At 44.1% G+C, this 19,771-nt stretch overlaps 1 protein-coding gene across 5 annotated transcripts in view; it reads left to right on the top strand.

The window, feature by feature from the left end:
- PAK5 (p21 (RAC1) activated kinase 5) overlaps positions 1-19,771 on the top strand; it is a 95,483-nt gene that overhangs the window by 21,063 nt on the left and 54,649 nt on the right. The gene's annotated exons all lie outside the window — the stretch shown is intronic.

Consider the following 19,771-nt stretch of genomic DNA (forward strand, 5'->3'; position numbering starts at 1 on the left):
GGGTTTTCATGCTTTTCAGTGCAGAATCATCTTCAGAGGTTTTGGCAGTAACTGCAAATAGGTATTTGCTTATCTTGACATACAGGGAGTTACGTGTGCATGTGTTCATGCTTTGCCGCCAAGCTGTAACCCCAGAAGACAGAGCTCAGCAGTGTCCACCTGAGCAGTGCTGGAAACTTTCTTTTAGCCAGTTTGCAGACTTTAGTTTGCACAGACTGCACCTTGCCCCAAAGCCATTGAAAGCAAAATCAGTGTTTCCAGGGAACCCAAACACATGTGGAGTTTTGGGGGTTTTTCTTGTTTGTTTGTTTTAATTTCATTACATTCCAGAAACAACACTTCTCTCCTTCAAAATTTCATCTGTGGTTATTTTCCTGTCTGTGGGAGGTGAAAGAAAGGACTTGTTGTGCATTCATACTACATCAAAGGACATAATACTTAAAGATTGTGGGGTACTTCAGTCCTGTGGGTCCCGTGGAAGTACAAGACAGGCATTGTCATGGGCTTTGTTGGTCATTGGTGCAAAACCAAGTAACAAATATTACTAGAATTCATTGGAAGCCACTTCCAAACCAGGGACTCGGGCATTTGTGTTGACCTGCTGCACGTCCTGTGCCTGGCTTTGCAGAAGGAGGCTTCTTGCATAAAATACTGTTCTCAGGCTGTCAGGATTTTCTGCTGTGTAACCTGGTTAGGTTTCTTTCCAGGCCTTTGCAGTAAATTTTGAGCTTTTCGATAGTGTCAGAGCAGATGCTCTTTCTTCTCTTGCTGTCTTGTCCCCTCTCTCCCTCCAGCTAATGGTAAGAAGTATTTTAAGTACCATTTCACATAAATCTGGGAGGCTGAGTGACTTAGAAGCCAGCTGGGAGGATGAATGTGTCATCACTGGAGTAAAACATAGATCTGGGGAGTTTTCATGGGGTTGTTTTTTTTCAATGTTGCTGTTTCTGGTGGGCCAGCAGATGGAACTGCCCACGAGGCTGTATTTATCCCTGCAAAACCAGCTGCTGCAAAATGCTGGGATGAGGGTTGTGTGGACTCCTGTGCTTTGGAGAAGCTCATTATTATAATAATAATGCCCCTCTGGCTTAGCGGTGTTCTCCAAACTGGTATTTGTTCTTGAAGTTGTGTAGGATTCCCACTTAGTTAATTTAGGCTGAAGTAATTGTGTACGGTACAGCTGCAAGTTCGTATTTGTTCCTCTGAAAAAGAAAAAAGGATCAGAGCAATTTTTGGGTGAAACGTGATTTCTAAGATAACATCTCACTCTAGGACATCTGGTGGCATCCACTAGCATTTCAGGAATTAAAGGATGTTCCCCGCTGGTGTGGATGTGATGCCATACCCTGGATTCCCCATAAAAGCATAAATGTGGTCGTTAAAGTGAGTGGGAATAGTCCTTTAGGCATCTGTCACTGGTCCTGAGAGGTCTCGGAAAGGCAACAGCCAAAAAACGTGTGGATGAGCACGCCACAGGCTGAGAAACAGCCAGAATAACTTTAAAACTTTTGACACTTAGGATAAAGAAATGCAAAATAGCGGCACCAATGGATACGCTGTGCAGGTAGAAGAAGAAAAATAGGCTAATAATAAAAATAATTGTTTTTTGAAGCTGAGCAAGGCAGCAGCAGGCGGAGTATGAAGTGCCGGGTGGAGCGAAACGTGTGCCTGCTCTGCAGACATGCCCCGGCCAGCAGCGAAGCCAGCGCTGTGCCGTGGCTGCTGCACAGGGATTCTGTAAATCCTGTGCATGCTGGGAAACCCTTTGGAAATTAATATTTAATACAGAAATAAAATGATTATATGTACATGTAAATGCTGTATTTATCTCCCTGCTGCCCTATAAATGGCTGGTAACTATCAGCCCAGGAGGGCCGTAATAATTACGGCTTCACTGACTTGGCTAATAAAAAAATCAATTCCATTGAGATGATCTTATGCTTTCCTTAATGGGAGATACTGGAAGCATAACCCTCATTTTAAGTATGCACCTGCAAGGAAAATGGACTTGCTTGGGGTCCAGCTTTCCCCAAAACTGGAAATTTCGGAAAATGCTGTTTTTTCCTTAGCTGTCTCTTCCTTAGCAGCCTGAGGACACACAGCACTCGTGAGCAGCAGCTGCTTTCTCTGGCACCTTCCAGACCTTCTTCCAACTGAACATCTTTGGTTCGGTTTTGGTTTGGGATGTTTGGTTTGGTTCGTTTTTTTCCCAGAGGAAAACTCCAAACCAGAAACTTTTTTACAGAATTTGCATCAGTTTTGTCAATATTTCACTAGAAAAAGTTTTTCTTTCCATGGGAGTGCAAGAGAGACAGGTAGAAACCAAGACTTTAAGAGTGAGCTGGAGTGCAACGTGATTTGTGGATGTATACATCCATCCCCAGTCTCCATGTGGGAGCTGATAGTGGGGCTGAAGTCTTCAGTAAGTGCTTTTATAACAACTTTCTCTATTAGGCGGAGTTGTGTTGTCTTGTTTCCTAGGGGCAATATATAATTTGTTCACTAATAGACTGTCCTATTTAGACAAATTAGACCTTTTTAACACCATTCTTATTAGTTGGTTTTGACTGCATTGCGTTAATTACAGCAGGGATAGGGATGTTGTAATTGTAGAGAATTGTTCTCTAATTTGGGGAAAACAGACAACGCTTGGCGCTCAGCTTCCAGTGCCAGTTTGTTATCCCTGTATTTAAACATGGTACTTAAACTATTAACATAATCTTGGGGTGGCTGTAATTATGTGAATAACCGGGTGGAAAAGAGTCATAACATGGTATAAAAATAGCACCAAGGAGTATACACTTGGTTTTATAGACAAAGTAACGGCAGAAGGGGGATGGAGATGGGATGCCAACGCTGCTGCATCCTGGGACCAGCGTGGATGATTTTCACGGCCTGTATCGAGTACAGGTGGGGAGTGAGTGTTGGCATTGCCAAGTGTAGTGCAGCAGTCCCTGTCCTCCCAGTGGAAATTCGGGGTTTATTGCCTGTTTAAAGTGGTTGGGAAATCATAGAAGGCTTTGAGCAAGACCTGCTGAGGTTCATCAGGCACCGTCTCTGGGATACATTTCCCAGGTCGCAGCTTTGGTCCCCAGCAGGAGCAGCCTTCCTGCCCAGCAGGATCCTCCGTTCACCTTCATTTAGTTTCATTGCTCTCTTACTCCTTCCCTCCGTGCTGTGTGGAATAAGAGAGCAGAGATCCTCCTCGCAGTCCCCTCCTGAAGCCAAGATCCAGCCAAGAGAGCGAGCCCTCGCAGTACACTCGATACTGAGCCTGATAGAAGGGACACTGCCCCCCACGTACATCATTAACGATGCACATCAGTACATTGGTTTCCCAGAGCTTGTCTGTATTCTAGGTTTTAAAATCTCTTTGGTGCTGCTAAATCAATACCTCTACAATGCTGCAAAGATGCATAATGCTGGCAGGGTAACAGAGCACCTTTCTCTTTAGTGCAGAAATCTGGGATCTCGGCATCTCTGACGTGTTGAGGATGTTTGAGACTTCCCTCAAGCCATAAGACCTTCTGGCTACAGTCACCTGTTAATTTTTTTTACAATACTTTTCCACCATTGACTGGCTTTAAACCTGCTTGATTTGGAGCGGGTGAGTTGTTGAGATCCCCCCAGCCCAGCCTGACACCTTTCACCACAGCTTAAAATGTAGAATATTTGTGTTCCCATGAAAGCTGCCTGCAGGATACGTAGTACAAAGGATTTATTTGTTGCTGTCCCAATGGAGGCAGCAATCCCCACACTGCCCTGCGTAACCATCTTAATATACTGTATCATGGCACTTTAGAAAGTCAAATCTTGTTTTAGCCTTACTTCCTAAGGAGGCTTATGTGCTCATGCTCTGTTTATATCTTCATCCCTCCCTTCAAGAACTTCTGAACCCGTGGGCCCAGATCAGCCGAATTTATCAGCTGAAGGTGTTGATGGTAGTAAGGCTGCAAGTATTTTTTTGAGCTAGATAAAGCGGTGACACTGAAGAAAAGCATTTTTGTGTCAGCTCATGGCTGATCAGACATGAAGTCCGCAGGAGAGGCTTACAGACACCCAGCCATGGGAATTGCTTTTTTTTTGCAGAGCCCCAGCAGGGCCAGCCCCAGTGCAGGTCCTGCTGTGGAGGTGCCTTGGCAGTGTTGGGGCTCGCAGAGCTCCCCCATTCCTGCTCTCATGGAGCTCGGCCGTGCGAGGAGACGTTTGGCTGTAAATAACAAGCCGCAAGTAGCGGAGGAGACATCACGACAGCAAACAGGTTTTCTGCGACGTTACAAAAACTGGCAACGTTTGGAAGAAACAGAGCAAAACTTTGCATTTTGGTTTTTGTGGTGGAAGCATACAGGGAGATTGAGGGCCACAATAATTTGGGTTTTTTCCAAAGTTCTGTGTCTTGAAAGGAGGTGACGGAGAATCTCAGGTTTCGGGTTTTCACAATGACTTTCCCGCACTTCTGACACCAGAGAAAATGTCGAATGAAGCCAAGCCCACAGGTACAGGCACAGGAAAACTGATTAAAGCTGCATCTAGTCATGCATGTGTGTGCATACATAGATGTGTGTGCATTTATATGCATATATGTGTATACATCTGTGCATATATATGTACACATAGGCACGTGTTATGCAGTACTGTGTATTTCGAGCCATTCTAATGGCAGAGTGAGATTCATTATTTTTAATTTCAAGCTTGAGAATACAGTGATAGGAGAAAACGCCCGTGGAGTCTTATCCTGGGGGGCAGGCAGGTGAGTTTGGGGTACCCTGACAGCTAAACTAGACGTTATTGCGATCCAAACTCTGTGAGCTCGTTCAGGCTTTGCACCTTTTTCCTGCAGACACATGAATGATTCCCTGTGGTCTCGCCTGACCCAAGTAGAACAAAAACACACCCACCGGGTTATATCTCACGAGCAAAAAGCTTGTGGAAACTGAAGTCTCTCAGCAACAGCCTCAATGAACTAAATCCTTCTCGGGGAGCAAAAGATAATCATAGGAAGAGGCTCAGTTTCCCCCCCACTGTGCATCTGTCAGTCAGGCGTCCGCAGAGAGGGTGGAAAGCAGCTCTGCCGCCGTAACCCCGTGGTGGGGAGAGGCGGGGGACCAGATGGGTGGGGGATTACATCTGTGACAGCAAGGGGGGAATTGGGAACGGCCGTGCCGGCAGCTCGGTCGCTGCTGGCTCACGAGCAGGTACGGGGAGGTGCGCCCCGGCGCAGCCACTTTGAGGTGGTCTCGGGGCTGCATCCAGCCCTCCTGTGCGGAGGTTTGGGGTGCACATGGTTATTTAGAGGAGGAGGTTGTGCTGCAGGCTGCTGGGGGTGCTCAATCCATTTCTACTCAAAAAATGACTGCGCTTGAGACTGGAACGTGGAATTGAAAATGGTTATCTGCTAACATCAAATAGCCTCTTTTCTTTTCTCTTAAGTTTTAATCTTAAATTTATACCCGTATTTTACAGTTTCAATGGGAATAAACTGTTTCTGTTTCAAATCAGTGTTTGATGTGACAAAGATTGTCTGATGTCAGTGTATAATTGTAAAGGTAGTACAGAAAAGAATGCAAATTAACCTTTAATAAAGTGGGGCTAAAACTTTTCGCTCCTAATTTCTAGGACACAGCTCTGAGCCCACTGTAAACACAGTCTTTTCTGGCAATTTAAATCACTGCTTTTCTCAGGAAGAGTTAAAATATCCTAAAAGAAATGGCATATAACATCAGCAAAAAGGCAGCAAGCAAAACTCTCAAGTGCCTGGGTTCTTTTTAATCTCCTCCATTATTTGTAGCCTCTTGGATCTTTGGGGATCTTGGAGCTAAGGGTTGAGGTTCCTTCCGTGTGCTTCCCTGACACACTTTGACCAACCTCTTTATGATGACCTCTCATTGCAGTAGTCATCAGGGACGTGTTGCATGACTCGTCTGAGTGTCGTTTAGGAGGAAGGCTGCAGAAAAGGTGCTCCAGCAAAGTCTTTATCATCTGTCTTTTTACCTTTTGTTATGTGTGCATCATATTGTATCCTCGGCGCCCTAAATATTTTCCTCCTTGCTACATGTATCTTATTTTCAGCTTTTACTCTTCAATCTTCATTAAACTAATTAAAAAATAAACATTTCCAAAGTTAGATGATTTTCTGCTTGGAAAATCTTTGAAGCTTGAGTTGCGCTGCCTTGATTTTCCTTCTGTTTTCTGGTAGCCTTTTGCTTGGATGGACGTGAATCTTCCAATACTCTGTTTTCCTACCAGCACGTATGCCACACTTGAATATTTTAATAACCATATTATTGACTCTAGGACCTTTTGGACTGGCTTTCCCATTCTTCTCATGTGGTTTATTATTTGTGGCCTGTTAACTCTGATAGGTGGTTAAATTTAATTATATGAAGTTGAACTTGATTATTTAACCTTAATTAAACCAGTCTGGGTCTCCATTCTCCAAATCTCTTGAGAAAGAACTACAATATTCCCTTTCTGATATAACCTACATTAGGAGTATTGGCTAAACTTTTAAAAACTGAATAAGAGAGCTAAATCTCGTGGGGTTCTTGAGGTGGATGTTGTTAAGGCCTGATGTTCAAGTTTGACATGGTGGAGATATGCCCCATCTTAAACACGGGGCGGTGCTTTGCCATAATAAAAGCTTGTAAATATGATATTTTTTTCTTTTTTTTCTTTTTTTTTGAGACTAGCCTTCCCGGTTATGAATTCATGAATCTGCTTATATCTCATTCGAATCATCTCACACCAAGAACTTTTCCTCAAGTGCAGTATAAATCACAGATTAGGTAAGATGGGCTGTCTAAACCACTATTTTAAAATTACAGTTCATCTTATTTTTAACCAGGGACTTCAGAGCTGACTGTTAATAAATACCAACTCAGACATAGTGAATTAAGTATAAAATATAACATCCTGGATTTATTTTGGAAGGATTGAACAGTTATGGTGCTTAGATTTTAATCTGTTTTTTATTTAATTTATGTACCTTCCTATGTGGCGTGTTGTAGACAGTTCTTACGAGATACTTCAACTCTTTAGTACAATTTAATGACTTTAAGTGAATGATCCATCTTTATTGGGTGGAATGTGCGGCAATTAATCTACCTGGGTGAAAGAATTAACCTATGAATAAAGCTACAGAGCTTGGGCAGTTGGGGCCCTTTCGCTCAGTGGTTTTGCTCTTAGCAGAAAAAAAAACCTTTGAAGATCATTCCGGTGGGGGCTCAGTTTTGCTCAGTGATTTTAAAAGAAAACTGCAATGGTGAGTGCCTGCGCTAACTAGATGTGCCCCAAGTCTTTCTGGTGGGCATAATACCGCCCCTTTGGTGCTCGTTCTAAGAGGAAATTAAACCCCAAAACTACAACCACCTGGATCCACAGCCCCTGGACCAGGAAAGCTTTCTGTTGCGCTGGTGGGGGCTCTCGTACTGCCAGACCCGGTATGTATGGTGATGTATAGCACGAGCTGTCTCAGTTATGTTTCTGGTACCAGTTCTTGAGTTAATTCTTCTAAATGTTTCCCAGTTGTTTTCTCTAATACTTACATAAAATTCACTGCTTTTCGAACGCTGCTGCCGTAAATTCTCAGACTAATGTATCCAAAGGCAACCAATATAAACGTCAAGTAGGACATTTTGTACCTGGACAGGTATTACAAAGATCCTCCCCTAATCTGATTCAGCCTGATTGTAAATCTGTTGTAACTCTCGGATTTCCCTCCTGTGTGAGATAGCAAACGGCCGTGTTCCATCCCAGGTGATCAGGCTGGATTTATGTTAGCATTGAGATGTCTGCTAGAGAGCTGTGCGTTGTCTGACTTACGTGTGCAGCACAGTTAGGTTGCTCCTAAAGTAGCACATCACTTCTAAGAAAATGAGAAAGCAATGTAAAATGCATGACTGGTTGGTTTGCCAGTCGAATAAGAAATGGTTTCTAGAGGCCATGAATTATGCGCTAAGTCATTTTTAATATTAATTTTATTGGTGCTCTTTAAAGTGGCTCTAGCAGTGGCATTTTGAAAAGATTCAGAGTAGTTAGAACCTACGGCAAATAGCAGCTCCAAAAAGACAATTACCTTCCTGAGAAAACCAATGGCAAATTAAGCTACTTCTTGCTTCAGAGAAGAAAATCAGACCTTGGTCCTGTGAGCTTTGATACTTGCTTTGCTTTGAGCACAAGAATAGTCTCGTTAACCCTTATAAGACCAAACCGCAGGAATAAAGTTATGCCTACGCGTGGGTAAGATCAGGGCTTAAACCCCCCTTAGCATCAGACCCGATCTGTGCCTCTGAGCTTGTGGTTTCCCCACGAAATGCTCACCTGAGAAGATGTGGACTCAAAGGTCTGAAATCAAACCCAGGCTCCTGGGGTAATGTAGACAAATCACTTCACCTTGCAGTCGAATGGGGCTTGTCCCACTGGATTTCCCCTGCTCTGCCTTTTCCTTGTAGGCAGCGAGCCCTCCCGGGTAGGGACTGCATTGTATGTGCAGCAGATGTGGCTCTTGCCTGGTAGCGGTATCTACAGTCTTTATAATAACTGGGATGAGTTTGGCTCTTTGACATCAATTAAGCTAAGTTCAGACAAAGCCCCTCAGAAGAGATAAATCTGTGTAATTCCTTGGTGAGCTGGAGGCATTGGTGCTAAGATGTCTGGTTTAGGAATGTATTTTAAAAAAATCTCTTGCGATGAAAGCAGGTAACCAAGTAAAAGGTATTCTGGGCCAGATTTTGCAGTTACTTGGGCTTCAGTGATGTGCAGAGTCTCGTGTCAACTCAAGATCAGTGATCAAGGCAGTGTTTTTACCAAGCGTCCGGAGTTTTTCCCTGTGTATGGAAATACCATCGCTCATTGAATTTATTGCTGCTGTTCAGTGACTGAGTCATCTGTGTGACTCTCTGAGGCGGGATGCCGAGGTGTAAGCAATGGGGCCTCATCCTGCGGGGTGCAGAGGGCTCCTGGTACCCAGCGCAGCGCTGGCTAGTGCTGTCTGATGTGTCTTGAACCTTGCGCTGGCTGACAGCGTAGGGCCTATTGGGTTTGATCCTGCCAGAGATACCTCTCCTTTCTGTTGGCTTTGGCAGTTGTGAAGCATATTTCACTGTTCCTGGGTTTGGGATCCTGAGCAGCAAATCTGGGAAGGATGGGCAGCTTTCTTGGCAGAGAAGGAAAGAAAAACCTGAGTTGTACTGCTGGCGGGTGGCTGACCTGGGTCCCATCCTCAGTCTGTGTGCACATCTCTGTGTTTTGAGGAGACACTGAGACACACTGATATCAGAGCAGTTAGAGATGGTGATGATGAAACTGCCTTTTGAAGATCCTCTTGCTTTGAATAAGACCTTGAAGAGACCTGGACCTGCTTCTCCCAGCGCAGCTGAGCTGTGTAACTGCATGGCCTTTTGGCACAGGAGCAGTGTTGTCACCTTTCAGCCTCTGCAGTGGTTTCATGAGCCATGCCTGCATTTCTAGGGCAGAAGATAATCTGAACCTCTGTGCTGGATTCAGCCCAAGTCCAGAAGTAACTTAGATCCTCCAAAACAGTATTTTTGACAAATACGCCATGTCCATTTTTAAAAGAAAGGCCTATTTCAATATTCGTCTGACACGGGGCTGGTGTTTCCGTTGGTCTCTCTTGACATGTTTTCCATAACCATTTTTAATCGTTACTAGCAGGATGAGTGCTTTCCCTTCCCAGCTAGGTTGAGCGATTGCCCTCCTAGGAGATGTTTCTTTAGCCTGCAGTAGCCATGAGCCCTGGCACACACAAGTCCCGCGAGTCTCAGTGTCATGGGGTGAGACCTCCTGGTCAGCTCAGCCCCGAGGTGGTGGGTCCATGCTTAGCCTTTCCTTCATGAGCTCCCCAGGGCCTTTGTCATGTGTTTCTCCTCCTTTTCCAGCTCTCTCCTTGCTTGCAGGGCAAATAAATCCCAGAGCAGCCCCTGGTCGCTGGGTATCTACTGCCATAGGTGGCATTCCTGTATGGAACAGGAAGATATTTAGCAGCAAGAAAAACGTTTGCTGGTGGAAGGCCACAGCATCTGCAGTCCTTGGTTGTCTATGTGAGCAACGTCAATATCTTTGCCATAATAACAGTAATTTAAACAGGTACTGTTGACTGAAGGACGATTGGGGATTGTTGAATTTTACATCTCACCACGAGCTGCCACCGAGCCCCGTTCTGTTGGTATTTATAGGACTACGACTGAGAGGCTCCTTTGAAGTCCGTGGCAGTAAATCGATGTGAAACCAGAGGAGCACTGGGACTGGCACCCGGCGCAGCTCCCCGGCAGCGTGCCATGATGCTGTAGGTGGTCGGCAGCATTTTTGCTCCTCCTGCAGAGATACCTACACAGCCGCTCTCCCCGACAGCCTGATTTATGCCCTGGGATTTATGGAGCTGAACAAATGATTATAGAAGAGCTATGCGTTTTATTACACTTGGACCAATTTTCTCAAGCCAGAGGGCAAATCTCTACCTGCGCTCTGGCTGTGCAGCTGCCGCGCATCCTCTTTGATAGTCTGAAAGCTGCAGATTAGGGGATTCAGGGGGCCAAAGGAGTCATTTATCCTCCCTGGGAAGCTGGGCCCAGGAAGGGAGTGGGTGTTGCTGCGGTTTGCCACCAGCTGTGCCCTTGCTGGGGGATGCAGCAGGGCACAGGGGGCCCAGTTCAGCAGAGCTCAAGTGGAAGCAAGCTTTACAAAATGAAAACGGGAGGAAATTTTTTTAAGTTTCATTTAAATTTACTGGATGTTTGGTCTCAAAGCTCATTACAGGAGGGAAGCTGAACACTTACCTTCATCTTCATGAGCTACTTTAGTAGTCCAGGAACTGCATTAGTGCTGGCAGAGTTAACGAAGTGTGCGAGCTAAAAGCTTTGTGTAGTCCCTCTACTTTCTCAAGCGTCACTGAGGCCTGACTCGGCCCATTCCTCAGCAGTAGGCTTGCACAGATGTTGCCAAGTGTGAGATCTGACCCACAGGAACTTCACTGGTGGTACCGAACAAGCCAGAGGAGACCTGGCTGGGCTCTGGGATCCCGGCTTGAGGTTTCAGCACTCTGTGATCAAGAAACGCAGATTTCCATGTTTGAACTGAGCCCATCGAGCCTGGAGCATTGCCAACACCACAGAGTTGCTGTTTCCATGGAGGCAGCTGTGAAAGCAGATTTTTCCTTTTAAAGAAAGGCAGAGCATGGGACAAAGCTCATGTTCTCCAAACGGGTGGAAGTTCTTTATCAAACCCTGACAGAAATGCACTGGTACACTGGTAAATCTGTGCAGAAGGTGAGCCCTCTTTAGCCTCTCCTACATAAATGAATTTCCTAGAAACCAATTGCAAGCATGTTTTTGCAGAAAGCTGAGGATTACTGATGTATGCTGGGTGGCTTCTGATGTTCCTGGGGCCGCAGGTGGAGATGGGGTGTTACTGATCTCAAAAAGTCTTGTTGCCAGGGAAGAGAGACAGGGTTAAAGAGCTGAGCCCAAAGGTGTTTTATGGATTTGTGAAGCCCTCCTGTTGGGGGAAGGGAGCTGCTGAGGCTGGGTCTGTGTCTAATTAACTCAGTTCCAAGTGATCAGGGTGCTGGGAGACATACGCAGGGCAGACCCAGCAGAAGGGACCTGCAGCAGCTGCCACGTGACACCACTAATTGTGCTACTGCCACTTCACCCCATGTACAGCGTGGCTCATTCCCCTTCCATACTGGATCAAGTCAAAGCTACTTGATTGATTCAGCTCCTTCTTGCCTGGCCTTTCCTCCCTTACTCAATTTTCTTTTGCATCCATCCCCTCAGATGGCTGCCTCCCCCTCCTCCACCGGCCACTTGTGTGGATCCCTCCTTGCTGCTCCCATCTTCCCAGAGAAATCTGACATGATTTCTACATTTGTGCCTCCCGCCCTGCCCTCATCACTCCTGCGTTTCTCATTGCAGGCCCTCTCTCTTCCCTGTCAACCTGTGCATGGTTTCCCTGTAGGGACCGTCTGTCCCTTGCGTCCTTGCTACAGGCACGTGCACCAGGGCTTTTTCTTAAATTCTGGGAGCATCCTTCAGTGCAATCGATGTCACAGCAAATAAATGCAGACTGATGCTTTTGCTGGTTGAGGGTGTCACAGCGCGGTGGTGGCTCCCCACCTGCATGCTGAAAATTTTTCTGCAGTTTTTTTCTCCTGTTTTGTGTCAGGGAAAAGAGCTTGGTGCCAGTTAGCGCTGAATAGAACTACACAGTGATGACGGTGGTAAGGGATAATGCTGCTCTTGCTGCTTTCTGGTTCAGCAGGGTAGGTACTCTTAACGTACAGAAAACCTTGCCGCAGAGATCACGTACACCGCCGAGCGGATGCCACACGGGGCGAAGAGGAAGGCGTCAGCGGGAAGCAGATGGGCAGCACAGTGTGAGGTTTCCCTGCCATTTGCTGCTTTGCTATAGAAGGCTCAGAAATTAGTTACAGTGGGACCAAAGAAAGAGGGGGAAAAAACTATTGAAACCCATCAGTATTCAGAAGAGCAGAAGAAACAAATATTTTGACCTACATGACCATTGGTGACTCAAAAGCTTAAAGGCAATATATGTAAATGGTGATGGTGCCACTAACAGCCCGAAGGTGTGTGGGGAAAAGGCAGAGACAGGCAGCTGCTGACTTCAGGAGGAAAATGCAAACTAATACAAATAGTTTCTTTGAGTGTTCACTCTCTTCTGCCCTGACCACGGAGTCTCTTTCCAAACCAGACTTGTAAGTTAAAATACTAACTTCTGCCAAAACCGATTCAAGTACTCTACCTTCCTCGGAGGAGAGTGTTTCATTACACTAATCCAGAGAATAATTCGGCCTGAATCATCTCCACGTGATTCATCCGTATGAATTGCAAACTGATTGCAATTTCTGCCTGTGTTTCTCCCAGCTGAAAGCAAGCTGACCTGCAGGTTTTTGCTTGGGTGCATCCATAGGAAAATTTTGCTTTGCTGGCCTATTGTCATTTTTCCCTCATTCCAGATTTTTTTTAAACAAACAGAAGAGATTAACTTGAGTGGAAGGCTTAATTGACCTATTTCAAATAAATCTCTTTCCTAGAGAAGCTTGAATTAAACCCCCACTTTTATTCCTGCAGTTTACTGACTGGTGGTACCTCATCTGTAAAACAATGTACTCTGATTCATTAAGCCTTAATGTCTTAGACTTTTGAAAGCTGATTTTGTAGAGATATAGAATGTATAACACCTGTCCTGAAACCTGCCATTTTAATAATTTATTAATATTCTGTCCTGATTTTAAGCATCTGGTAGTGTCTTTTACATTTCTTTTTCTTTTTGCTCTGTGTCCTTGCAACCATAATTTGTATGTATTTCCAACCTAGTCCCTGCAGCGCCCGAGTTTGCCTCTCTATTGCCTTGCTGTGTATTTATTAATTCCACTGCATGGTGACATTAAGGAAAATCCTTTTTATCTGCTGCTGTGAGCCGAGGGCAGATTTTTGTTCTCGTATTATTTTGCAGCAAGCATCAGGAGTCAAAAAGTGAGAGGGGTGTAGCTTTGCTCTTGATAATCCGAGGTGACAGTGAGGGCAGGGACAAAATAATGGTTGGTGATGAAGTTGGGTTTGAAATGAAGTTTGGAGAGAGTCTGGAAGATTATTTTGCATAAATAGGTAATAGAGGAGCAGTGTGGGGAAGAATAGATAGGAGCTGATGGGGATAGTCCTTCAGGAGCAGGAGCATGGCAAAACTGAGAGCCCAGGAAAAACGGGTGACGTGGAAAATCTGCAGGGAGTCCTGGTTCTGCTCGGAAAGTGGAAATGGAGGAGGAAGCTAGTACTGAGTTCCCTTCGTGCGCTTTTCAGATTTAAGTATGCCTTTAGCCAAGAGAAAAAAAAAACCCGTTGTTCCTTCCCCCCCCCCCCCCCCCCCCCGATCTGTAATTTCCTTGCTCTGATTATTACCAAGTGTGGAAGCATTTGCCTGTGCACATGTGATGGATGCCAGTGGCACTGGAAAGCTGTCATCGAGAGGGAAAGAGAAAAAAGTCTTTTCTTATGTTTCCTGGAGCAGAGTTCAGTGGAGCATTTCAGATGCTCGCGTTCAGATTATTGCTCTTCTGCTTTGCCTGTAACTTGCCTGTAACTCGCCTTTTTCCTCTGAATTAGAAAACTACCTATTAATAAGCTGATAGGCGAGTAGTGATTTTGCATGTTAAATAGTGTGACTGTTTCACCCCAGCGGGATTGTATGCTTTCAAGGTTGGACAGCTAAAAAATACACATGTTGGTAATTAAATTAGACTTTATTTACAAATACTGGCTCAGAGATTTTCCAAGTCTTAAATTTCCATCTTTCCTTTTCTGATGAACATAAATTTTGCTGGATTCAGAGTAGATAATGTGCAGGTCAGCCTTTGTTGAGCTTTACAAAATGTTGGCTCAGAAAATGTTGATGAAGGGACACGGTTTAAGTTGCTGAGACTTTGGTTTCCATTGAGATGTGGGAGAGAGTGGCAGCAAAAGGGAGGGAGGGAAGCAACATCTCCTCTAGCCTGCGTTACAAGGAAAGGGAATGGGAAATAAACCTTCTCAGATAAAGTCAACCGTGCTCCCCCTCTCCCCTGCTTTTGAATGTGCTGTCACCTATATATAGGGCTATTTTTCCCATCCTGCTATCACTAGAGGGAAATAGAGAAGAAAGTGACTATTTCTAGGGTCGGAGTCCTCCCACTGAAGCCAACAAGGGTTGAATCAGGACCCAAATGATGCTCCAGAAAACCCAAGATTGGTGACACAGCTCTACACCAGGGAAAAGATAAATGGCATTTGAAGGTGGCTTTCAGGGAGGTACAAAATAACACAGCAGCGGGTACCCAGCTCTGCTCTCATCAGGTATGCAGCAGCAAGATTTGCCCTAATGAGTCTGATAGTGACACTTAGGATGAAGTCTGAAGCTCTTTGAATTGTGGAGTTTCTTTTGTATTTTGAAACTCCTTCCCCATAAGTCAAACTCTATAAAGGAAACAGTAACACCAGCCACCCTAGTAAACATACATTTTTTTTCATTTCTCCGTAAATATCTAGCTGCATATTTGGCATTTAAAAAAATTAATCGATATACTGAATGAACTGATGTTGTTAAATGGCACCATTAAAGGCTGCATGGCAGCTCTACTGCAGATACAGCTTTTCCAGCCTGAGCCCCTGCTAGCAAGAGAGAAGCAGCTCACATGGACTTTGCACTGATTTATTCATATCACAGCTCATATGTGGGCGAGCTGAGCCTTCAGCTTTTGGCGTCCTGAGCATTGGTTACTTTCAAGGACACGCCACAAGTAAGAAACACGGGGGGACGAGATGATGTTATTTCCATTTAAAACATTCAGCCTATATGTAATAAGGAGAAAGAATAGTTATAATAACATGGTTGATTACCGTCAGAGTACTAAAAGGGAGTTTTACTGGAAAAGGTATTATACAGCCCACTGTGCTTTGCATAATCATTTTAAAAGCCATTCAGGACATCTTCCTGCCTTTATCCTAAAGAAGCTGGAAGTAATTTAAAAAACCAGGGTTGTCAATAGGGCTGAACCCAAGGCTGGGCGCTGCACGCAGTTACACGTGCCGGAGTGGGTGCACAGGGTACAGCCAAAGGCTGAGTCAGAGCATGCATGGAGTGCAGAGACTAACTTACAGGGGTATATTGTAAAGATGTTACTGTCATTTGTGATGTCTCAAATAATTTGAGTGTCATGGCTGTCTTAAAATCATCTTTCTAAAGCCTTTATATTGCCCCATGAAGCACACAGTAAGTCATCTCTGATGCCCACCCAGAGCACAGACAATTTTCAGATCAGCTGAAGCAGGAAGTACCAGGGACTGCATTTGAATCATATGTCCAAAAATTTGAGGAAAAACCTAAGTTGACATTTGGGAGGTTTTACCTTAAATAGCTTTTAAGTTTTATGTTATTCCATATTTAAGAACAAAAGGAAAATGGTCAAAATGAAATGAAAGGTTTGGTAGGACAATGTATTTCATTTGACCAGAAACAATAATTTTGTTCCAGTAAGAAAATATTTCCATGAGGATCTGAACTCCTTCTGCACACTTACTTCTTATCTCAGCCAGCAAATTTTGCAATCCCTTTTTTCACTAAGTGCTAACTCTGCCCTCCACCACCCCGCATAACTGCGTGTTTTCTTAATGCATTTTTTTTGCAGTCACTTTCCCTGCTCATCTTTTGATTTCCCAGTTGTATAAGCAGCTTTGTTAGAGTCATTCCTTAACGAAGTAGGGAATGAATGAATGAATGAATGAACAAACAAACCTCTCTGCCACTGGAAACAGCGGTGAATGCAACCAGAGTAGGCATGCAGAGATGTCTGTCTTTTTTAAATTATTATTTTCTAATTGATGGTGTATTTTTGCTGCTGAGACTTCATGAAGGACCTGTATTCCCAGATGCAAATATGCTCAATTTGTGTTTTCCTGGGAAATAAAAAGAGGGCTCAGGGTCTGGTGGGCCACCAGCACCATTTCCCTGCGCAGGATGGGAGCCATGGGCCATTGACAGCCAAGTTCTTCACCTCTGTGCAGGCTCAGCATCTTCCCCTCTGGGGTAAATAAGATTTCTCAGAAAACGCTTGGAGAAGATCTTGCCTTCTCTCACAGACTCTTTGTTACGATGGCGTTTTCTCAACAAAGCAACCTCAGTTGGTGCGGGCTGGGGAGGCATGATGCAGTGTTGTTCAAGCAGGAGCATTTCTTCTGGGAGAGAAGTGGCGTTTTGACATAATTGTCTAAAAGTTTGGAAGCTGAACCAGCTCATACACACGGTCATCTGGCAGCTTCTCTTGGTGTTTCCAGACCAAGCTTTCTGGGCATCATCTTAGCTGGTCACGTAGTTACCTGGCAACCTTCTTTCCTTGGTTTTTTGACAGGCTGGAAGTATCCTTTTGGACCATTTCAGATGAAACCCTTCATCCTGGAGAGGCAAAACATGCCCTTCCCAGAAACAGCATATGAATGGATGCAGCAAAATGCAGTGATTCATTTGTGCACATCCTTCCTCCAAAGGAAGGAATCAGAGCTGCTTTCTGTTGCAACATCATCTCTTGGGAGGAGGTGGTGGTGGCGCTGGCCGCCTGAGATGCACTAACCTCTCCAGCTGCTAAAAACCTACCTGCAGTCAAAAACCATTTCTATTTTTGTCATTTAAAAGCTGGAAAACAATAAAAATCTCACAGTAGTGTTCATCTTTCTGGATTTGCACTGATTGCCTGGAGATAAAAATGTGTGGGTTTTTTTATTGCTTACATTATATTATGGTTTTTGTTTGCTTTTCTGTGACCGGTCTCAAAACTTTCACATTGGTTTCAGAGATACAGCACAAAGGGTCTCCTATTTCTCCCCACAACCTGTATCTCCTGTTTAAACAGAGAACAGGTGAGACCCATCACTTCCAAACTGATGTCTGGAGATGGCAAAATACAAAATCTGCATGGCAAGGTCGCATAGCTCCGAAAAAATCAGCATTGAGGAATTCCTCAGTTGCCATTGTTGATTGTTGTGGATGATCCAAAGGGAGGAGAACTGAGCTGGCATTGCTTCATAAACATTCAGTGTTCTGTATAAAGATCTTATGGTAAACTTTCTGAAGGAGGTAATAAATAGTAAGCTCTAGCAAACCCTTCCAGGGATCAGTTCTCATTTTTAATGTGGAAACAGAGTATTGCATGACAGCAGCTCAGCAGATAATAGGATAAGAATTGACTTTCAAACCAGTTTCTCAGCACAATGCAGAGTGGGAAAAAGACAAGAAAATATGTAAGGAATACAAACTTAAAGTAGGAACTATACATTTGCAGTTTATTGTAGACTACAGAAATATTTTTCCTTCAGTTATACCTTAGAATGATACAGAGCAAAACCTGATACTGAGGTAGGAAACCCACAGTGATAACAACAACAGGTGTGATTTTCATCTTCGGGGCACTTGCTGTGGATAACGTTAATCTGTAGACATGTTTGTTTGCATTTTAAAGATATTTTGACATATCAAATAATCTGATTTTGTTCCATTTCTTGGTAAACACTTACAGGTCAGAAGATGCGTTTCATCCTAAAGAATATTCTTATCAGAGGCTTGCCATTAATAATGCATTAGGAAGCATTTGCTTCTGTTGATCATTCACTGGAAAGCAATCTTTATTACAAATGTTATGGTAACAGAGCGATTCCTGAGAGCCAGCGCAGCCTGTATTGTTTTAGAAGTAAAATAAGAAATGCAATTAAAATTATTGTAGAAGAAAATCAGCGTACTGAATGTGAACATACCAGTGAGGATTTATGGCAGGAGGTCGGCTCCAGAGCCCCCATCTCGCTAATGTGTCTCAGTCGCACGTGATACTGTCACAGGCACATGTCCCCTTCTGGTCCCCTTCGTGCTCGTCACCGCCTGCCCTGTGGCACTTGCTGGGTGCTGTAAAATAACCTGTGCTAGGGCAGGCACCCCCCTAGAGCCCCTCCTCGCTGCGGTTTTGGTATCTTCATGGATGCAACCAGCACAAGATAATTTGGTTTTAAGACTTAGAAACCATCTTGCATCTTTTTTTTAAAGTGAAAGCTGCTTTTTACAAATTATCAGGAGACATCACTAGTAAATACAGGGCACTTGTGAGGAGCAGTGTGGTTTTGTGATTAGTCTTTCCTGGGAACTGTAAAAAATCCCTACCACAGCCTAAGACACTGTGGCCATTGGTATGTTTGTAATGCCGGCTTTGCAACTACCATCAAGCACTGGGGAGGAAACTCAGCTTCAGAGGGTTAAAATTAAAGCATTACATATGCAAAACCAAAACAAGACATTTTAAGGTCCCGTTCGCTGTGCTACAAGTCAGTGACAATCCGTGTATTCTGCTGAGGCTTTGCCAGCAGACCCCATTGAGGTTGTGACCCAAAATGCAGAGAAGGTGTAACCCAGAGCGTGATCGATCAGAGCAATTTTCCAAGTGCTTTGCAAGTGCTTTTTCATATCCTTGGAGTTCTTATCCTACAGTCACCCCAACCTATAGCAACGTTGATATTTACTAATACTAATATTCAGAATTAAGTAATAATGTTTCACAACCCTGGTTTTGATATTCCCTGCAGGCTTTCCTGATCTCTGCTCACCGTCTTCTCTACCGATACATCATCGCTTTCATTCTTGATAGTATTTCCTTTTACTGATTATTTTTTCCTAATTCAAAACATAGAGTAGCTGTTTCAGACATAGAAATACAGTACCCACATCCTTTATATATAACTCTGTATTTTAAAATAATAATAATAATATCAACTCAGAAAAAAATATTACAACTCCTTTGAAGTTTCAGAAATAGCTTGAGATTTGGGGTGTCTCATTTAATGGGTGCCTTATTTAACACCGCCTCCCTGTGGGTGTCCAGCATTGCCTACAAAGTTAATACCATTAATTATCTTAAGTTGAGCACCCGAAGGACTATTTGCTTCTGCAAATCTGGAATCTTTTCAGTTGCTAGGGACAGAAATTATTTGAGTTACCTCCAGGGGTTAGTGGGGTTTTTCATTTTTAATTTGCCCAGAGCTGTTGCGGACTAATTCACTACAGGAACCTCTGTCTGTACATTGGTATATATGTGTGCATGTGTATAAGATAATAGAGAGTGACTGACTACAATACATGCATTTAAGCTACTCAGCTGAAAATTACTGAGCATTAAAATCCACTGGGAATCACGAGACCTCTGAATTAGGAAAGCACGTGTCAGTCAGTG

Source organism: Strix uralensis, chromosome 3 (assembly GCF_047716275.1).
Source record: "Strix uralensis isolate ZFMK-TIS-50842 chromosome 3, bStrUra1, whole genome shotgun sequence".
In the NCBI taxonomy this organism is placed as follows: domain Eukaryota; kingdom Metazoa; phylum Chordata; class Aves; order Strigiformes; family Strigidae; genus Strix; species Strix uralensis.